An 8740-nucleotide genomic window follows, 5' to 3' on the forward strand; every position below is an offset into this window, starting at 1 on the left:
CTCCTGCCCCCTACCCCCATCCCCAACCAGGCATATGTCCTAGTTCTGGGTGAGAAATTGGGGACAGGGTAGAGGGGGCAAGCAGAGCTCACAATTCAGCATCTTCTCATGGGCAGAATTCAGATGTGCTAACTATGATGGCGAGGTTGGAGGTTAGTTGGTGTAGGGAAGGGCCAGTTTGTGTTGGGCCTTGTTTTTAGGCCACTCTAATGACTTTAACTTTTACTCTAAGTGAAATGGGAAGCCCCTGGGTGTGGGAAATAGGAGAGTGACATATCCTGATTTCCTTTTAACAAGACCCCTCTGGCTGCTGTGTTGAGAGCAGACTGTTGGGAGCCCAGAATAGATGGGAACCTATTGTACCATGTTTCCCTGAAAATAAGACCTAGCCGGACCATCAACTCTAATGCATCTTTTGGAGCAAAAATTAATATAAGACCCGGACTATTCTATTCTATTCCATTCCATTCCATTCCATTCCATTCCATTCCATTCCATTCCATTCCATTCCATTCCATTCCATTCTATAAGATCCAGTCTTTTATTATAGTAAAATAAGACCAAGTCTTATATTAATTTTTGCTCCAAAAGATGCATTAGAGCTGACTGTCTGGCTAGGTCTTATTTTCGGGGAAACACGGTAATGCTCCAGGGGAAAGATGCTGGTGGCGTGGACTGAGGCAGTAGTAATGGGAATTGTGAGAAGTGAGTGGCAAGGTTTGGATATGTTTTAAAGATAGCACTATCAGGACTTGCTGACAGATTGGAAATGGGGTTCAAAGAAAGAGGGGACTCAAGGCTGACAGGGCAACCAGAAAGATAAAGTTGCCATTTCCTGTGACAAGAAAAACCATGGGAGAAGTAGTTATGGGAGGAAAATCAGGTGTTTAGTTTAGACATGATAAGTTTGAGGTGCCTATTAGACATAACAGAGGCGATAACTGTCCTTTAGGCATATATTTGAGAATCATCAGCATTTAAAATGGAAGATCATCTAGGGAGAAAGTAGGTAGAAAAGTAAAAAAGGTCTAAAGACTATCCCTGGGTCACACCACTACTTAGAGATCAGGGAGATGAAGAAAAACCAGGAGATGAAACTGGGCATGAGAACCCAGTGAGGTAGGAGGAAAACTAGGAGTGGGAAGAAAACTAGGAGTGCGAGAAAACTAGAAGTGAAGGAGGCAGGAAGGGTCAACTGTGTCAAATACTGCGACAGCCAAGGGAGACCATTGGGGTTGGCAGTGTGGAAAGTATTAATAGCTTCAACAAGAGCAATTTCAGTGGAGTGATGGGGTGATGAAAGCTTAGTGCGGGTGGTTTCAAGATAGTATGTGAGAAGAGGAATGGCAAACAGACTAGGCAATTCTTTCTGCAAGTTTTGCTCTAAAGGGAAAGGAAGAATGAGTGGATTAAAGAAAGGTACCCTTGCTCTAAGTGTTTCTTATTAACTAATTCATTAATCCTCACAATAGCCCTATAAAGTGGGAACTAGTCTCCTCATTTATAAATAAGGAAAAAGGCCAATGAAATAGATATGCCCAGTAAAGCAAGACCTCATGAGAGCAGGCTTCACTAGCCAACAGTGAAAGCAAGGAGTACACGGTTAATAGACCTGCTTCAGATCTTGAAATTTGGTTCTTGTGGATCCTTATGATTTACTTTTTTCCACTTAATTCAATGGCTGAGGCTCCATTCCATATAATAAAGAGTCTAATTAGCATAGTATAATTAAAATCACTCTCTCTGGTGGTCAGATTGTATGGTATGAGACAGGAGTTCCATTTACATCAAACAGGTCATTTCTGAGCCCTCCTGCCTCTTGGTTTCAATTTGGTTAGACTTCCCACAAGCTAGCATACTTCTATGTCTAGCTCAAGAGCTGTTTTATTCCTCAGGGTCACTGCACAAAAGCATTGCATGAGAATGACAAAAATGGTCTCTCAAAGACAAGGACCTTTCCTAAGGAATAAAAGAGGCTATTTTAATCAAATTAAAAGAAATTGAAATATTTAGCATTTCAGTCTTTCAAGGTGATCATGTTTGCATGAACCACGTCTCTGATTCTAATCTGAGAAAAGGTTTCTGTCTACAACTCAATTTACCAATTAATAAACATATTTTTTACTGTTACTATTCATTACTTTTCCTTGATCCCAGAGTTACAATTTTATTTTGATGTGTCAGTACAAATGGTGACAGCTGATTGTGTTGCCATTCAGTCTAGTTCCAAATACTTTAATCAAAAATATGTGTAACCACGCATATCTGCCAAGTATTAAACTAAAATAATTTTCTAACATGTTCCCCCATTTCAAGTAGCAATTATGACTTTGGCATGTCTTTATCAGAAAGGAAATATCTACTTTTCTGTTTTTAAAGGAATACATGAGGAAAGATAGTACTTTATGGCTTAAAGCAGTCTGAAATCTGACAGATTCTGGTTGTGAGACATCCACCCAAATCAATCTGAATTAGATTTAGAAAAGGTTTTTTCTGCTTTGCCAAAGTACATTAAAAAATAAACAAATAGATAAATTATAGCTCTTTCTGTCTTCTCTGCCCTGGGAGCCTATCTCCTGCCACAGCCCCTCTTCCTCTGAAAATCTGTGCCTGCGCCAACTTTGTCTCCGCCCCTTCCTTGGTCAGAGCTCCTCCCAGGGCTCCGCCCACCACTGTCTGCAGTGATGCCAAAACGACCATAGATACTGACAAATGAGAGCCTCAGCAGCTTGGTAGCCCCACATACTCTGACCTCACTTATTACTAGTCGCAGCTTCCAAACCAGTGCCATTTCCAGGGACAACACAGCAGCCAAGTTCATTGGGGTTGGGGCTGCCACAGTAGGGGTGGCTGGCTCCGGGGCTGGAACTGGGACTGTTTGGGAGCCTCGTCATTGGTTATGCCAGGAACCCTTCTCTGAAGCAACAGCTTTTCTCTGCCGTTTTGGGCTTTGCCCTCTCAGAGGCAGTAGGGCTCTTTTGCCTGCTGATGGCCTTTCTCATTCTCTTCAACCTGTGAAGGATCCGTCCCCACCTCCCATAGTTCTGTTCTCGTGTCTGGTCTGCCATGTATGTTCCTTTTCCTATACCTCCCCAGCCTGGGGTCAGTAGTTGGCTCAGGGTTTAACAGAGGAGACAAATAAATACTGATTAATAATAATAAAAAAAAATTATAGAAACCCTATTCACTGTCAAAAAAAAAAAAAAAAAGACAGCATTCACCTCAGTTATTCAGTATAATGATGTAAAGACACAAGCAAAAAAAAACACGTATTTAATGGAAGTCATTGTTGTACCAATAGTTTTATTGTATGACATTTATCAACAGCAAGATAGTGTATCCACTACCCAAACATTCAACTAATTTGCTTTGAGGATTTAGCTGAAAGGAGAAAGTGAAAGTGAAAACCCCTTTTCACTTATTTATACAACAAATATTTATTGAATACCTACTATATGTCAGTCACTGTACTAGTAACTTGAGAAGACAAAATGAGGGTGAATGTGTGTTTAGAGGGTATATAGTACACTCAGACAGAAATAGGCTTTGTTAAGGGAAAATTCTATAAGGAAAAATGCTTACCTGGTGGACACATTCTGAACACCAGAATATTGATTACCTTTGTAATTTTTGGATAGGTTGATTTGATTCAGGTTACTATCTATGATAATACTTGAGATATTATTTCTAATTATTGTAAAGTTAATCAAAGGATTCAGAATGACTGAACTCACATTGCTAAGCAAGAACAATAGTTTACCATTCGGTCAACTTAAGTATAGCTAAATGATAGATCTATAAGGAGATCAAAATAGAATAAATAAAAATGCTGTAACCTGGTGTTTGGGTATTAACTTCTAACCCACCCTTACTACAAATTAGTGAATTAGTTCTCTTCACTTCCAGACTCTTTTTCTTCTCACTCAGATTCTGGGAGTGATTTCTGCTCCATCCTGGTCTGGCCTTAAATGGCTGCTTCTTTGTATCAAGGTCCTTGTTGCCAATTTTAGAGAATTCTGTTTCTTGATTTGAAAATGTAAGGGTTCAAAATGGGATCAAATATGTGGTGATGGAAGGAGAACTGACTCTGGGAGGTAAACACACAATGTGATATATAGATTATGTATTGCAGAATTATACACTTGAGACCTGTATAACTCTACTAACCATTGTCACCCCAATAAAGTTTAATTTTTAAAAATGTACAGGTTCAGATATTATATAACAGAGTCACCATTAATTTTCTCAGGACATTTGCTTTGTAAAGTAAGCTTGGCAAAATGCTTGCCAATATATATACTCATTAACTGGGAATAGTTTCTTGATTTGCATATAGCTGCTGTTTTCTGTCTCTATTCTGAATGTTCCCAAAGCCTCTGCAGGAAAAATAGCATATGCATTGTACTGGAGTTGGAAAAGAATTCTCCCACTGCACAGAAATTACAGGTGCCACTTTCTTCTTTCATCTCTTAACCTTTAAGACACCCTTCTGTTTAGACACCATCAAAATTCTAGGAACTCGTGTTCTAACAGGGGTTATACATTTATAATGGAGGTATATACACAATGCTGTGAGATTTAAAAAGATAGGCCAATTAATTGCTTGAGGTGTTGGGGGTTTACAGAAGGCTTAACAGAGGAGCTAAACCTTGAGAAAATACTTTGGTGTTTCTCAGGGAAGGAAATGCCGGGGACTTTCAGATAAAGAGGAAACAGGGTAAACTTTCATGACATTTAATTCAGCAATTATTTTTAAGGAATCATAATCTAGTTTACTCTGGTTCTACTACCAAAGATGAGGGCCAACCCTGGAAAATGATGAGGAGACTGCTCTTCAAATTCATATATATATATATATATATATATATATATATATATATATATATATATATTTTTTATGTATCCCACAAAGATCAGCTCTCCTGAAAAGCTACACATCAAAATGTATCTGTCCTGCGTCCTCCTTTACTCAGAGCATTTGCTTTAGCTTTCCAAGGCAATGATTCTTTATTTCAAAAAGTCCAAGATAAAATCCTTAATAACTGACCATAACTGATACAGCACTCTTTCCAGAAATAATAATATTTTAAAAGGTTGATCCTAAATCCCAAAAGGTTTCCTACAAATAAACGAATACTTGGAATTTGTGGAATTTTAGTAGATTGGTGGGGATATATTTTAGGCAGTAACATCTGTTAGAATAGTGTGGAGAGGACTATGTTAAATATGATCTCTTCTTTGAGAAATCAGATGTTATTATTGTTTCTTAGCCACGGTAATCTCTGTTCCATTTGTCATTTATAATCAAGATTACATTTTCCCCATTTCATGATGAACTGATTTCATTGGAAGCTGGAATATTTTTTTTAAGTCTTAATTTGCTTTTAAAACTAGGAAGAGGAATGGCAATTTAAAAAAAAAAAAGTGCCAAGAAACATTTTTACTCATTTAGATGAACAAGACTATATTAAAAGAGTGTTTTTCTTTTATAATGAGGCTTTAAAAATGGTAACTTACCTAATTTTAAAAAAATTTCTATGAAAAGCCTTTCATCACTGTCCTGGTTCCCCCCAATCCTGCCTAGTAAGTGAAAATGTAGTGGAAATACATTAATTACATTTTCTAATAAGATTCTGTAGCTATTGGCCCTCGACTCTAGGGAAACCTAATTACAGCTTATCAACTACAATTAAGTCTTCCAACTATTCCCTAGATGTACTTGAGAAAAGTAAAAAGAGTTGCTAATAAATTTTAGAAAAGAATGAAAGCTCTTTCTATGTCTGTTCAGGGGCCACTATCAACCTGTGGGAGAAAATCCTAACCCAAATTTGGGATGTCTATCATAGAGTAGATCTTATTTTCCTAGGACAATCTCTGGATTTATATCCTTTGTGGAGCGATTCTTGTGGAGTTGGGCTGGTCTTAGGCACAATAGCTATTGTTGCCTTTGTTAACTTTGGAACTATGCTGTAGAGGGTTCACATTTTCCAGTGCCCCAGTTTCAAATTCCTGGCGTTAAGCCCTCACGGTGAGGTAGAGAGTGGATGGAAGACAGTCACTACAAACCAGAGAAGCAGGACAAAGCTGAGATGTGGTCTTCAGTGTGAAAGCCTAGGGTAGAGGGCAGGAGGTTGAATGGCTAATCCAGCAAAGCTCCCTGGAGCAGTGCTGTGAACCTGGGATGCCAGTCAGTGTTTAAGCTTTAGCCTTTCAGGTGTGACTGCTGTCTCTTGCTTATGAGGTCCAGTAGATGTAGGAAGCCCGCTGTTAAACTTCTGATCAGATCCTTTCAGTTGTATTGTCCTTGAACTGGAACACTGTTTTTGTTTTTTTTGTCTGAAAGGATTCTAAGCATCTCACTCTTGGTTTCTGGCCTCTTCCTCATGTGACACCTGAAAGTTAGACAGCATTGTAACTAAACTACAGCTATTATTTACAGTTATGTAACAATAAACCACACTCAAAGCTTAGATGGTAAAATAGTTACAGTATTTTCTTTTTCTCCTCAAAGACCTATAATTTGGGCAGGGTCCAATAGAAATAGCTACTTTCTTCTCCATAATGTTTCTGGAGCTGTTCCACTCGGGGCTGGAGGACTGACCTTCAAGATTTCTCACTCACATGGCTGGAAAGTTAGCAGTGACTGTCGCCAAGATGCTCAGCCAGGCCTATGGGCCTGATGTTTTCCATGGGCTGCTTGAGCTACTTTAAAGTATGGCGGCTGGATTGCGAGGGAATCAGGCAGAAGGTGAGCGGCCTTTTCTAACCTGGCTTCAGAAGGCAGTCAGGGTCACTTCTACTGCATTCTACTTTTGGAAACAGTCAGAAGTTCAGCCCAATTCAAGAAGGAAGGCGCCAGGACTTCTCACTTGATAAAGGAATAATCAGGTCCTAGAAAGAGCTAATGATATGTTCATTTATTTGGAAAATGTAATCTGCCACTGAGATGGACTCGGTTCATAAGGCTCTGTGTTCTCTCTATTCAAGTCCTCCCAACATTCAGTTTCCTGATTCCCCCTTGGAACCTTCTGAATATACTACAGCCCTCACCAAACCTTTATTTATATGCCAACTGCCTAATGAAAACTTAATGGCTGAATTTACTCTTTTAAAATTAATTTTAAATTAGCTTGTAGACTAGCCACATCTTTAAAATTAAGCATTGTGGGATAATTTCACAGGTCCTTTGAGCACTAAGATTCTCTCTCTCTGAGTATCTTTCTTAGTATTAAGAAGAGTATATATTATGTCCCATGAGGTACATTCTAGGCAACTGGCTTATACTTTTCAAATATCAATGTCATGAAAGACAAGAGAAGGCAGAAGGACTGTTTCCATATGAAAGGGGACTAAAGAGACATGCCAAGTAAATGCAATGTGCAATCCTGCGTGGGATCCTAGATATAGGAAAAATGCTATAAAGATCACTATTGGCACAATGGACAAAACTCAAACACCATAAAAACAATAGGCAGTATGCAAATATGCATTGAATTTAAATGAATTTAATTTTAAATACTTGGATTCTAATACTTAGAGTGACATGATTGACAGCACACAATCATAAAACTCAACAGTTGTTCATATTCCAAATAAATACCTAGTAAGGCACGGTCAGGTTAGGCAAATAAATGGAAAATATTTAACCAAATATTCTCCCTCAAATAGTGAGGCAACTTTTAGTGACTCCAGCTGCAACTAAGCTCAGGGTTTCCCTGCCTCATGGAGCCTCCCGCCCCTGCAGGCAGTAGCAAAATAAAGAGATTCATCTGCGTTAGCACTGACCGCTCACCTCACTCCTGCCCCGTCCTCACAGACTCCCTTCCAGTAGGACTTTGCCCACGTCTTGTCTGTTCCATTGGGTCGGCTCTTTCGTCTGCCCTGTTCTAAAGTTGCACAGGTCCCTCTTAATTAAAAGTCCCCTCCTTTACTCCAGACAGTCTGCGTTTGTTGGATCCCACACTACGGGGGGACCCTTATGATTCCTAAACGCTCATTGTCCTGTTTCTCTAAGTGTCGTCATTAGATTCAAAGAATTCAGATTCCCACCCCCCCCTACTGCCAAATAGCAAGCAATTCCAATCTTTGTCTTGTGTCTGTCATAAATATCAAGTAAAATTTAATTAAGAGAGTCCTACTTATTTTATGACTGACATGGCTCTTGTATTTACCATTCTGTCCTCCACAACTTCCTTGCTCACCACCTGGCCCTCAGACTGATTTGCCCATTATACCACCTCCCAGTCTCTTCCTACCTAGTCCACTTTTTCTCTCCCTCCCTTTGTCGCTGCTCTTTATTATGAAGCTTAATTTGGCTTCTTTCCTTCTTTTCCCACCTCCTGTCATCTGGAGCTGCTCTGGGAGCAATAAACAAAGAGAAGATGAACTAGCAAATACAAGATTCACTTTTCTGAGTGGGAGGAGAGAGACTGGAAACATTGATAATATAATCTTTTTTTTTTAACTCCCATAAGAAAAGGCAATTGTAAAACGCCTCATAAAAGGATGAATGAATGTTTCCACCATAAACAAGGTGCAAAGAAGATCATGTTTCTTTTTATTTCTTTATCAAGTCAAGTCTGTTTCTGAGCCCACCTTGTCAAGATCAATGAGATGCCCAATATCCACATGTTTCGGTGACTTCCTCCCCTCCTCATTTCTACCCCACAGCCTCGTGTTGTACCAGGATCCCTATACAGGCTGCTGCGAGGCCTGAGGAGCCGCCATGGCTGCTCTGGCC

At 39.4% G+C, this 8740-nt stretch overlaps 1 pseudogene; it reads left to right on the forward strand.

Moving 5' to 3' along the window:
• The first annotated feature begins 689 nt into the window (after window positions 1-689).
• Window positions 690-3018, forward strand: LOC109458867 (ATP synthase F(0) complex subunit C2, mitochondrial pseudogene; annotated as a pseudogene).
• The last annotated feature ends 5722 nt before the right edge of the window (window positions 3019-8740 follow it).

This window comes from Rhinolophus sinicus, chromosome 3 (genome assembly GCF_057876585.1).
Source record: "Rhinolophus sinicus isolate RSI-liver-muscle chromosome 3, RSI-T2T, whole genome shotgun sequence".
Lineage (NCBI taxonomy): Eukaryota > Metazoa > Chordata > Mammalia > Chiroptera > Rhinolophidae > Rhinolophus > Rhinolophus sinicus.